This window comes from Schistocerca nitens, unplaced genomic scaffold (genome assembly GCF_023898315.1).
Source record: "Schistocerca nitens isolate TAMUIC-IGC-003100 unplaced genomic scaffold, iqSchNite1.1 HiC_scaffold_377, whole genome shotgun sequence".
In the NCBI taxonomy this organism is placed as follows: Eukaryota; Metazoa; Arthropoda; class Insecta; order Orthoptera; family Acrididae; genus Schistocerca; species Schistocerca nitens.
This window is the reverse complement of record NW_026045911.1, coordinates 1,267,524-1,280,104: the sequence shown is the minus strand read 5'-3', so window position 1 is coordinate 1,280,104 and position 12,581 is coordinate 1,267,524. Positions and strand designations below refer to the sequence as shown.

Below are 12,581 nucleotides of genomic sequence, written 5' to 3'. Positions count from 1 at the left end.
GAGACCGTACTTGGACGGTCGCGTGCTATTTCTGAGCTGTAACGTCGGCCTGGCCCAACAGGCCGCTGTGTTCAGGCGCCGCAAGGGCGATGGACTGTAACCTCAGGCAGTGCTGCGTTCCGTTGAAAAAGCTGCGGCAGCAGTTTAATCTAGCAAGTCGGGAAAGCACGTGTAGCAACACAACAGATTCTTCAGAGAGCGCAAACTGTCTATCTCTAATATGCGAGACTTACCAAGTTTCCTGGAACGTTGCTTGCAACGTGCCTCGGTAGCGCAGTAGGTAGCGCGTAAGTCTCATAATCTTAAGGTCGTGAGTTCGATCCTCACCCGGGGCATTTAATTTGCTGTACATCACGGCTGAATTAACGGTGTTGCTGTTGCTAGGGAACGAACTTAATTGTCATTCGTTATCCACAAGGAGTCTACGCTCAGCGTCAAAATGTTTATTTCCAATTATGACAACATACAACTTTGATCTTTCTCTTAACCTGTTATGAGTAAAATAACGAATAGTCAATTTCGAGCTGTGCGCAAATATGCTGGCAAACAGAGAACAGCAGTGAGTCCAGGTTCAGCACGAAATACGAGAGGAGACGGAGTGAACCTCACGTCATAGCGCAAATCCGGTGTGGTCTAGTGGCTAGGATAGCTGGCTTTCACCCAGGAGGCCCGGGTTCGATTCCCGGTACCGGAACGGAAGTTTTTACGCACCCAACGCTCCATGTTCTGGCCTTCCAACGTTCGTTTTTCGCCCTCCTTGCGGAGCTTCAACCGAATGTAATCGGGGAAAACAGGCACATGATGCAATTACTGTCAGCACCGGGGTAAAGGGAGAGGAGGCGCTGGTCAGCTGTTGGGCTGCTACCAGCGTCAGTGGGAAGTCGGTGAAGTCGCCAGTTGCGCCAGAAGCCAGATATTACCGTAGTACGCCTACACACGCGTTCCAGTTATTCACGTTGCTTGCAGCCGCTCCATCCGCAAGAAGCGTGAGCCCGGATAGCTCAGTCGGTAGAGCATTAGGCTTTTAACCTAAGGGTCCAGGGTTCGAGTCTCTGTCCGGGCGAAGATTTTTAACGTTTCCGTAATGGCTCGTCTCGTAGCGATGGTAGCCCTGCCGTAATCAGTGCACGGAGTTCGTTTCCTGTCAAAATTCTGCGCAGACGGGTTTGATTTTTCACGATTCGAGGGACTCTTCAGTTACGAGCAGTCGTGGCCGAGGGATAAGTCGGCCTTCAGCGGCCGTGGCGAGCGGACGCGCGGCGTGTTTACGTCCTCGCTGCTGCTGGCTGTGTGCTGTTTACTGGTGAGTAGACGCTGTTCTAGCGGCCACAATAACGTGTTATTGTGTGACAATGTTTAGAACCGGAACATGAACGACATAACGCGCAGAGACACGTTGAAATTTGTCTTCGATCACACCTATGCACGACCGAAATCTTTTGAGATAGAATTATGGATTGAGGAAAGTCTGAAACGATCCTTTGACGATATCATCGGCGTACACCTGTCGATCGTTAGTAGCGTTGTCTACATCAAGTTTAAAACCGCTGCTATTTGCGAACAGATTTTGCAGTCATGTAGTGGTAAGCTTAAATTTAAGCACCGTGATGGGAACGTCGGGGAGGTTAAGGTTTTGCATGCAGGATTTGGTCTTCGAACTCTTCGAATTTTTGAGTTACCGTTTGAAGTACCTGCGGCTGACATCGACGCGGTGCTAAAAAATTATGGTAAAGTTGTTAGCAATGTTGCCGAAAAATGGGCGACGTTTAAGGTTCCTGTCCTGAACGGTGTTCGGCAGGTTAAAATGGAACTGCAGAGGCACATACCATCTTACGTTACTATTTGTGGATACAGGGCGATCGTAATATATGACGGTCAACCGCGTACCTGCTCTGGGTGCGGTGCCACGGATCACGTTCGTGCTCAATGTATCCAACGAAGGGTGACGCAGTCGCCACCAGGAGACACTGTGCCAGCTAATACGATGACTTCCCTACCGCTGACATATGTGGTGGCAGCCCGCACGAACATGGCCAACGTGGAACATTCCGTTGTGGACACAATTTCCAACGCCTTGGACGCCGACCGAGTGACGCCAATGGAAACTTCCACCACAGAGGACATCACTGATGCAACCCCTGAGGTTCCAACGGAAACTAACGAGCCAGTGGGTACGAATTTGGCCAACCTTTCCTGTGATGTACAATCCCAAGGAAACGTCAACGATTCGGACACTGGCAATAAACAGATGCCTGTCTCAGCGCCAACGGCAGGATTCACTGGTGGGCAAGATAGCGTTTCATCTCCAGAGGCTGACGAAAATGGAAGGCGAGGCAATTCACCGAAGACACATAAGAAAAGGAGGATTGCCCACAAGAATGTCGAGCAAACTGCACCAAGTTTGCGTGAGAAAGGTCTGCAGATTGCCCGCGACCTTATCGATGCCCTACATGGACACCCTGATGAGAAGCAACAGAGTGGCACCAGCAATGTGGCAGACACCACGAAGCCCCAGTCAGAGGTCGAAGACCACGCTCTCGCTGAACGGGAAAACACTACACGACGGGTCCTCAGGGATAGCTCCACACACCTCCGTCTGGCTGAGATAGCCTCACACACCAAGAGGGACTCAGTTCATGTTGGCGACTGGGCAGATGATGTAGAAGGCATGTCAGTGGACACTGAAACGAATACGGTCGGCTCGGCGAAAGGTGCTTCCTCAGCTGTGAGGGATGAAGAACTCAAAAGTACAGGACCTGCTTCAACACCTCCGACAGGGGACGCTGATTACTTTTCTGATACTTATTAATGGTTCCCACCGACGTCTCCCTTCCATACTTGGATTGAGACTTCGCACCACTGGCTGGAAATGCCTCCTCCGTTTCAGGACTACAAGTTAGCCACGTTAAATATCAATAAAATTACCTCGACTCAGAAGCTGTACAGTCTTCGCGACTACCTTTACAGCTGTGACGCGGATATTGTGATGCTGCAGGAGGTGGACGACAACCTTTACCTTGACATTCCTGGCTACGAAGTGGTAAAAAACACCATTCCGGATAGCTCCTCCGGTACGGCTTTCCTAATCAAAGAGGGTGTGACCATCTCTGACGTCGAACTATTGGAGAACGGGAGAGGCATTTCGTGTCTAATTCACGGTATACGTTTTATAAACATCTACGCCCCTTCTGGTAATCAAAATAGAGTGCGCAGAGCCCAGTTCTTTGCTACTGACCTGTTATATCTGTTACGACGGAATCCAGAAGACGTGGTACTTGGGGGTGACTTCAACTGCGTTTTAAAGCCTAAAGATCAAAGGCCGAATTTTAATGGTTGTCCTACTCTCGCAGAAACAGTGCGTCAGCTCGAACTGGAGGACACATGGGAAATACTACATGGGGACCAAAGCTGCTTTACATATTACACCGCACAAACTGCCAGCCGCATCGATAGGATCTATGTGGGGAAAACTCTGAGAGGGCAAATATCGGCAACGGAAACGTGGCCAATATATTTCTCAGACCACTTGGCCTACCACTGTACCATTCGTATGACCCGACAGAAAACGTTCCGTGGCAAAACAGGATGGAAATTAAATGTAGACATCCTCCGAGAGCAAGGGCTACGAGAACAGTTGCAGGAGGTCTGGGAATCGAGTCTACACAGACAGGCTACTTTTCCGTCTGTCACGATGTGGTGGTGCCACTATACGAAGCCTCGACTTATTAGGTGCTTGAAGGCCTATAGCTACGCCAGGAGCCGCTTGCAAAAGGAGACCTTTGAATTTTACTTTAGATGCCTACGTGATTTATACTCCGAAACGTCTGTCACGCACGAAACCATCGTACAAATTAAAAGGATTAAGGCAAAGTTGTTACTGCTGAAACGGAAACAAATGGAAGGTCCCAAAATCCGCTCTAGAGACACCAACAGTACTTCCGATGAACATCCATCCTCGTTCCACCTCGGCAGAGAGAAACGACGAGCAAGACAAAAACTGATCAGTAAATTGAAAACGGAAGATGGCGGCTTCTTGACGACTCAGCTGGAAATAAAGGATTATATCACAGACTATTACCGGAGACTCTATATGGCAGACCCGACAGACGATGAGATCATCTCCGCCATGCAAGATCTTCTGACAGCGAAACTAGCCGAGGCTGACAGAGAGTCACTGATGAGTGAAGTCACTGCGGATGAAATTAAGATGGCCTTGAGAAAGGCTCAGCCTAATAAATCCCCTGGCGCGGATGGACTTCCCATTGAATTTTATAAGGAATACTGGCATCTACTGGAAAATTGTTTTGTGCATATATGTAACGAAATTAGAGCGGGTCTGCAACTACCAGAAGACTTCAATGGCAGTCTACTAGTACTTGTTCCGAAACAACACTCACACGACGACATCAATCATTTTCGACCAATCTCCCTCCTGAATTCCGACTATAAGATTGTGGCCCGCGTGTTTGCCCATAGAATTAAAAACGTCCTAGGGACGATAATCCATCACAGCCAGTCAGCAGCAGTACCTGGACGTAATATCTTCAAAAGTCTTGCGGATTACAGGGAGATCATCTCGTTCAGTGCAATTACACGGCCGACTGCAGCAATTCTTGCTTTAGACCAATGTAAGGCTTTTGACCGGGTTTCGCACCGTTATCTGTTCCAAATTATGAAACATCTTGGATTCGGTGACGACTTCATTACAGTGCTTCGCAATATATACACCGCTGCCACTTCTAAGGTCATTGTTAATGGTCAGTTCACCCGACCGATTCCTATTGAAAGATCAGTAAGACAAGGATGCCCCATGTCTATGCCTCTCTACGTCATAGCAATTGAGCCACTTCTCCGGATGCTCCATTGCAAACTTCAGGGCTTAACCGTCTACTCATACAACATAAAATGTATTGCCTATGCGGACGACGTGAGTGCTGTAATACGGTCGGAACGTGAGCTCCGGGAGATCGCTGACAGTATCACTGACTACGAACGAGCGTCAGGCTCCAAATTAAATTATACGAAGACCAGATTATTGCCGATTGGGGGAGGCTTTCCGACAGATGGTACTTGTCCCTACAGGTTGTGCGAGACTGTCAAACTGCAAGGTATAAAAATGAGCAGTTGCCCTATAAGAACAACGGCAGTCAATTGGAAAGAACTCTTGGCCATCACGAAAGCCTGCCTTCAACAAAATAAAGGCCGAGAACAGAATCTGCTTCAACGAGTTCAATTCATCAATACCAAGATTCTTTCCAAAATCTGGTATGTTGGGCAGGTTCTCCCGGTGGTAGACACTGTTGCCAGGGGCATCATGTCGGCAGTCGGATGGTATGTTTGGAGGGGTGAGATATTCAAGGTGGGGATCAACGTCGTCACTCTCCCTCCGGAGGAAGGGGGCCTGGGTCTAATAGATGTCCCAACGAAATGCAAGGCTCTCCTCGTACGTAATACACTGCAGCTGTGCCACAAATACCCCGACAGCGCACTTCGTATGGCCATAAGGACATATCAACCATACAACATGCTAATACCAATAAACCTAGGGGAAGTGCACTATAAGGCGAATCATATCAGGATGTTTCTCTTGGAAGCCAGCTACCTGAAGTCGAAATCGAGTGCTCCATTAAGTGATCTAACATCTGCTCAACTATATCGTCTGATGAACGAAACTGGAAGAGCCAACCGCATGGTGACGAAGTACCCCTCTACGGATTGGACTCGAATCTGGACAAACATCAATAACAGTGTTCTAGGCACTGACGTCCGATCCACTTGGTATAAAATTGTCAATCAGACAATACCAACTAGAGAGCGACTCCATAAAATACACCTGTCGGTTTCAGACAAGTGTCGAGAATGTAATGTCATCGACACCTTACAACACCGTTGTGCCTGTGGTGAGAACGGCCATATATTGAACTGGTGTCGTAGGACCATGGCATTGATCTGCAGGACTACACCGCAGAACATCTCTCTAACATCGATTCTCCAACCGGATGGAACTTACTATCCGGTAACCAAAAAGAACACGTGGACATGGTTGGCAGCGCACACACTGCACTACATCATTAATGCCCAGGAAGACCGGACATATATGGGCTACAGAGTATACCTAGCCACACAGGCTAAGTTACTGATGAGGGACCCCAAATATAAGCGAAAGTTTGCCAATTATATCGCGGCATTACAACTAGTGACGATATGACACACATACTATGGAGGGACTTATAAGAGGATGCTAGACGAACAGATGGATCAACGAACAGGTGTTCAGTTTTTACAACCCAAGTGCACTATTATTGTACTTGTACTTTTTTTTTTTCTTGCTTACATTAGGACTTCGTTTTTGTACTATCCTCCATAGTCGAGTGAAAGTTTTCAGTTTGTGGCTCACGTTGTGAATGTCACTTTTTCCGAAGGAACATTTCCTACCATCACACTCCAGCACACCACAGGACGGTTTGCGGACTCCAGCGACGTCTGCCCTCACATCTGCGAGAAGACAACCCGGGGGAAAAGAAAGGATCACTTAACGACCGAGGCCAAGCTTTAATGCTTGGGGTAAAAAAGTGAAGGCATATTGATTTCGAGAAGACGAGTTTTGACGATTGCGTGTCAGCTGAGTCAGTGCCACCTTGTTGGAGGCCGAGCAGGGGAATGTTAACAAGGAAAATACTCTTCTTTTCTATACAGAAGAAGTCTTTTTATTTCGTCATGAATAAAAACATTACGCAGGGGAATGATTTAAAGGAAAACAAGTTTCTTTTCTTTACAGAAGAAGTAAATTTATTTCATCGTGAAGCAGAAAATTTTCTTTCAAGGGCGATGAAGCCAGGCCGAGAAAATAAAAAAAAAATAAAATAAAAAAAAAGTGGTTAAGGCGTCTGAATAGAAATCAGATTCCCTCTGGGAGCGTAGGTTCGAGTCCTACCGACTGCGTCCGTTTTTTCTTTTTTTGTTTAAGAAGAAGGAGCAGAAAATTTCGCAGTTTGCCTGTCGTTTTGGTACCTCGCCTCTCACAGCCGTTTATAGTTCCTGTCCTTTTGATAAGGGCGAATTCCAAGCGTCAGCTTTCGCGTCAGCCGAGCAAAGTCGGGACAAGTCGGGACATACTACAGGATGGTCTGCGTGGAGTAACGACGACAAAAACCTTAATTTAACAGCACGCGGCTCACATACTATATACGAAAAAACTAGCGCCACTTGCGGTGGCCGGGAATCGAACCCGGATCAACTGCTTGGAAGGCAACTATGCTCACCATTACACCACCACCGCACAGCCGCTCCTCGCGACGCCGCGCTGTGTCGGCTTCCCGCCCGCCAGCTGCGGCCCACGGTGATAGTAGCTGTAGGCGCTTTACGAGGTAGGAGGGTGCATCCACACGCATTCGGGTAGCGCCTCCACGCACGCTGCGTCTTTGGGCGAGACTAGTCGCCGCAGCCGCAAGGTTACTCACACGATAGTGATGAGTGGTCGTTTTAAGGCAGTGTAGTGGAGGACTCCGCGTGTGTAGCACTTTTTTCGGTTTCATCCGACGTCGCTGGGTGGCAATCCCACTTTCCCTGCAGAAAACTGCTCGGGAAGCACGGGCAGCTTGTCGAGCATCGGTGGTTCAGTGGCATGTGCCTCAGTAGTGCAGTAAGCAGCGCGTAAGTCTCATAATCTTAAGGTTTGCCGGCACGATAACTCAGCGTGTTCGGTCTGACAGTTATCTGCCCTCTGTAATAAAAGACTGAGTCAACGATGAACTTGAACGGGCGTCATCGGACGTCCGCCCCCAACAAATGCAACGAACGAAATGAGAACAAAAAAAAAAAAAAGTGGTAGAATGCTCGCTTAGCACGCGGGCGGCCCGGGTTCGATTCCCGGCCGATGCATCGTTCTGCTGTTATCGCTATAATGCTGCCGCACCGATTCCTCGCTTGTGCTCCGTCAGCCTCAGGAATGTATAGCAGGATTCGCTGTGAGAAGAACCAAACACGCAGCACGCAAGAGACCGTACTTGGACGGTCGCGTGCTATTTCTGAGCTGTAACGTCGGCCTGGCCCAACAGGCCGCTGTGTTCAGGCGCCGCAAGGGCGATGGACTGTAACCTCAGGCAGTGCTGCGTTCCGTTGAAAAAGCTGCGGCAGCAGTTTAATCTAGCAAGTCGGGAAAGCACGTGTAGCAACACAACAGATTCTTCAGAGAGCGCAAACTGTCTATCTCTAATATGCGAGACTTACCAAGTTTCCTGGAACGTTGCTTGCAACGTGCCTCGGTAGCGCAGTAGGTAGCGCGTAAGTCTCATAATCTTAAGGTCGTGAGTTCGATCCTCACCCGGGGCATTTAATTTGCTGTACATCACGGCTGAATTAACGGTGTTGCTGTTGCTAGGGAACGAACTTAATTGTCATTCGTTATCCACAAGGAGTCTACGCTCAGCGTCAAAATGTTTATTTCCAATTATGACAACATACAACTTTGATCTTTCTCTTAACCTGTTATGAGTAAAATAACGAATAGTCAATTTCGAGCTGTGCGCAAATATGCTGGCAAACAGAGAACAGCAGTGAGTCCAGGTTCAGCACGAAATACGAGAGGAGACGGAGTGAACCTCACGTCATAGCGCAAATCCGGTGTGGTCTAGTGGCTAGGATAGCTGGCTTTCACCCAGGAGGCCCGGGTTCGATTCCCGGTACCGGAACGGAAGTTTTTACGCACCCAACGCTCCATGTTCTGGCCTTCCAACGTTCGTTTTTCGCCCTCCTTGCGGAGCTTCAACCGAATGTAATCGGGGAAAACAGGCACATGATGCAATTACTGTCAGCACCGGGGTAAAGGGAGAGGAGGCGCTGGTCAGCTGTTGGGCTGCTACCAGCGTCAGTGGGAAGTCGGTGAAGTCGCCAGTTGCGCCAGAAGCCAGATATTACCGTAGTACGCCTACACACGCGTTCCAGTTATTCACGTTGCTTGCAGCCGCTCCATCCGCAAGAAGCGTGAGCCCGGATAGCTCAGTCGGTAGAGCATTAGGCTTTTAACCTAAGGGTCCAGGGTTCGAGTCTCTGTCCGGGCGAAGATTTTTAACGTTTCCGTAATGGCTCGTCTCGTAGCGATGGTAGCCCTGCCGTAATCAGTGCACGGAGTTCGTTTCCTGTCAAAATTCTGCGCAGACGGGTTTGATTTTTCACGATTCGAGGGACTCTTCAGTTACGAGCAGTCGTGGCCGAGGGATAAGTCGGCCTTCAGCGGCCGTGGCGAGCGGACGCGCGGCGTGTTTACGTCCTCGCTGCTGCTGGCTGTGTGCTGTTTACTGGTGAGTAGACGCTGTTCTAGCGGCCACAATAACGTGTTATTGTGTGACAATGTTTAGAACCGGAACATGAACGACATAACGCGCAGAGACACGTTGAAATTTGTCTTCGATCACACCTATGCACGACCGAAATCTTTTGAGATAGAATTATGGATTGAGGAAAGTCTGAAACGATCCTTTGACGATATCATCGGCGTACACCTGTCGATCGTTAGTAGCGTTGTCTACATCAAGTTTAAAACCGCTGCTATTTGCGAACAGATTTTGCAGTCATGTAGTGGTAAGCTTAAATTTAAGCACCGTGATGGGAACGTCGGGGAGGTTAAGGTTTTGCATGCAGGATTTGGTCTTCGAACTCTTCGAATTTTTGAGTTACCGTTTGAAGTACCTGCGGCTGACATCGACGCGGTGCTAAAAAATTATGGTAAAGTTGTTAGCAATGTTGCCGAAAAATGGGCGACGTTTAAGGTTCCTGTCCTGAACGGTGTTCGGCAGGTTAAAATGGAACTGCAGAGGCACATACCATCTTACGTTACTATTTGTGGATACAGGGCGATCGTAATATATGACGGTCAACCGCGTACCTGCTCTGGGTGCGGTGCCACGGATCACGTTCGTGCTCAATGTATCCAACGAAGGGTGACGCAGTCGCCACCAGGAGACACTGTGCCAGCTAATACGATGACTTCCCTACCGCTGACATATGTGGTGGCAGCCCGCACGAACATGGCCAACGTGGAACATTCCTTTGTGGACACAATTTCCAACGCCTTGGACGCCGACCGAGTGACGCCAATGGAAACTTCCACCACAGAGGACATCACTGATGCAACCCCTGAGGTTCCAACGGAAACTAACGAGCCAGTGGGTACGAATTTGGCCAACCTTTCCTGTGATGTACAATCCCAAGGAAACGTCAACGATTCGGACACTGGCAATAAACAGATGCCTGTCTCAGCGCCAACGGCAGGATTCACTGGTGGGCAAGATAGCGTTTCATCTCCAGAGGCTGACGAAAATGGAAGGCGAGGCAATTCACCGAAGACACATAAGAAAAGGAGGATTGCCCACAAGAATGTCGAGCAAACTGCACCAAGTTTGCGTGAGAAAGGTCTGCAGATTGCCCGCGACCTTATCGATGCCCTACATGGACACCCTGATGAGAAGCAACAGAGTGGCACCAGCAATGTGGCAGACACCACGAAGCCCCAGTCAGAGGTCGAAGACCACGCTCTCGCTGAACGGGAAAACACTACACGACGGGTCCTCAGGGATAGCTCCACACACCTCCGTCTGGCTGAGATAGCCTCACACACCAAGAGGGACTCAGTTCATGTTGGCGACTGGGCAGATGATGTAGAAGGCATGTCAGTGGACACTGAAACGAATACGGTCGGCTCGGCGAAAGGTGCTTCCTCAGCTGTGAGGGATGAAGAACTCAAAAGTACAGGACCTGCTTCAACACCTCCGACAGGGGACGCTGATTACTTTTCTGATACTTATTAATGGTTCCCACCGACGTCTCCCTTCCATACTTGGATTGAGACTTCGCACCACTGGCTGGAAATGCCTCCTCCGTTTCAGGACTACAAGTTAGCCACGTTAAATATCAATAAAATTACCTCGACTCAGAAGCTGTACAGTCTTCGCGACTACCTTTACAGCTGTGACGCGGATATTGTGATGCTGCAGGAGGTGGACGACAACCTTTACCTTGACATTCCTGGCTACGAAGTGGTAAAAAACACCATTCCGGATAGCTCCTCCGGTACGGCTTTCCTAATCAAAGAGGGTGTGACCATCTCTGACGTCGAACTATTGGAGAACGGGAGAGGCATTTCGTGTCTAATTCACGGTATACGTTTTATAAACATCTACGCCCCTTCTGGTAATCAAAATAGAGTGCGCAGAGCCCAGTTCTTTGCTACTGACCTGTTATATCTGTTACGACGGAATCCAGAAGACGTGGTACTTGGGGGTGACTTCAACTGCGTTTTAAAGCCTAAAGATCAAAGGCCGAATTTTAATGGTTGTCCTACTCTCGCAGAAACAGTGCGTCAGCTCGAACTGGAGGACACATGGGAAATACTACATGGGGACCAAAGCTGCTTTACATATTACACCGCACAAACTGCCAGCCGCATCGATAGGATCTATGTGGGGAAAACTCTGAGAGGGCAAATATCGGCAACGGAAACGTGGCCAATATATTTCTCAGACCACTTGGCCTACCACTGTACCATTCGTATGACCCGACAGAAAACGTTCCGTGGCAAAACAGGATGGAAATTAAATGTAGACATCCTCCGAGAGCAAGGGCTACGAGAACAGTTGCAGGAGGTCTGGGAATCGAGTCTACACAGACAGGCTACTTTTCCGTCTGTCACGATGTGGTGGTGCCACTATACGAAGCCTCGACTTATTAGGTGCTTGAAGGCCTATAGCTACGCCAGGAGCCGCTTGCAAAAGGAGACCTTTGAATTTTACTTTAGATGCCTACGTGATTTATACTCCGAAACGTCTGTCACGCACGAAACCATCGTACAAATTAAAAGGATTAAGGCAAAGTTGTTACTGCTGAAACGGAAACAAATGGAAGGTCCCAAAATCCGCTCTAGAGACACCAACAGTACTTCCGATGAACATCCATCCTCGTTCCACCTCGGCAGAGAGAAACGACGAGCAAGACAAAAACTGATCAGTAAATTGAAAACGGAAGATGGCGGCTTCTTGACGACTCAGCTGGAAATAAAGGATTATATCACAGACTATTACCGGAGACTCTATATGGCAGACCCGACAGACGATGAGATCATCTCCGCCATGCAAGATCTTCTGACAGCGAAACTAGCCGAGGCTGACAGAGAGTCACTGATGAGTGAAGTCACTGCGGATGAAATTAAGATGGCCTTGAGAAAGGCTCAGCCTAATAAATCCCCTGGCGCGGATGGACTTCCCATTGAATTTTATAAGGAATACTGGCATCTACTGGAAAATTGTTTTGTGCATATATGTAACGAAATTAGAGCGGGTCTGCAACTACCAGAAGACTTCAATGGCAGTCTACTAGTACTTGTTCCGAAACAACACTCACACGACGACATCAATCATTTTCGACCAATCTCCCTCCTGAATTCCGACTATAAGATTGTGGCCCGCGTGTTTGCCCATAGAATTAAAAACGTCCTAGGGACGATAATCCATCACAGCCAGTCAGCAGCAGTACCTGGACGTAATATCTTCAAAAGTCTTGCGGATTACAGGGAGATCATCTCGTTCAGT

The 12,581-nt window shown here is 48.7% G+C and overlaps 7 non-coding genes across 7 annotated transcripts; 6 read left to right on the top strand and 1 right to left on the bottom strand.

The window, feature by feature from the left end:
* The first annotated feature begins 262 nt into the window (after nucleotides 1-262).
* Trnam-cau (transfer RNA methionine (anticodon CAU)) lies at nucleotides 263-335 on the top strand. Its single transcript has one exon. It is a non-coding gene; the product is annotated as a tRNA-Met (tRNA).
* A 287-nt stretch (nucleotides 336-622) lies between these two features.
* Nucleotides 623-694, top strand: Trnae-uuc (transfer RNA glutamic acid (anticodon UUC)). The gene has a single exon. It is a non-coding gene; the product is annotated as a tRNA-Glu (tRNA).
* A 296-nt stretch (nucleotides 695-990) lies between these two features.
* On the top strand, nucleotides 991-1,063 carry Trnak-uuu (transfer RNA lysine (anticodon UUU)). Its single transcript has one exon. It is a non-coding gene; the product is annotated as a tRNA-Lys (tRNA).
* Nucleotides 1,064-7,207: 6,144 nt separating this feature from the next.
* Trnag-ucc (transfer RNA glycine (anticodon UCC)) lies at nucleotides 7,208-7,279 on the bottom strand. Its single transcript has one exon. It is a non-coding gene; the product is annotated as a tRNA-Gly (tRNA).
* Nucleotides 7,280-8,258: 979 nt separating this feature from the next.
* Trnam-cau (transfer RNA methionine (anticodon CAU)) lies at nucleotides 8,259-8,331 on the top strand. Its single transcript has one exon. It is a non-coding gene; the product is annotated as a tRNA-Met (tRNA).
* A 287-nt stretch (nucleotides 8,332-8,618) lies between these two features.
* Nucleotides 8,619-8,690, top strand: Trnae-uuc (transfer RNA glutamic acid (anticodon UUC)). Its single transcript has one exon. It is a non-coding gene; the product is annotated as a tRNA-Glu (tRNA).
* A 296-nt stretch (nucleotides 8,691-8,986) lies between these two features.
* Nucleotides 8,987-9,059, top strand: Trnak-uuu (transfer RNA lysine (anticodon UUU)). Its single transcript has one exon. It is a non-coding gene; the product is annotated as a tRNA-Lys (tRNA).
* The last annotated feature ends 3,522 nt before the right edge of the window (nucleotides 9,060-12,581 follow it).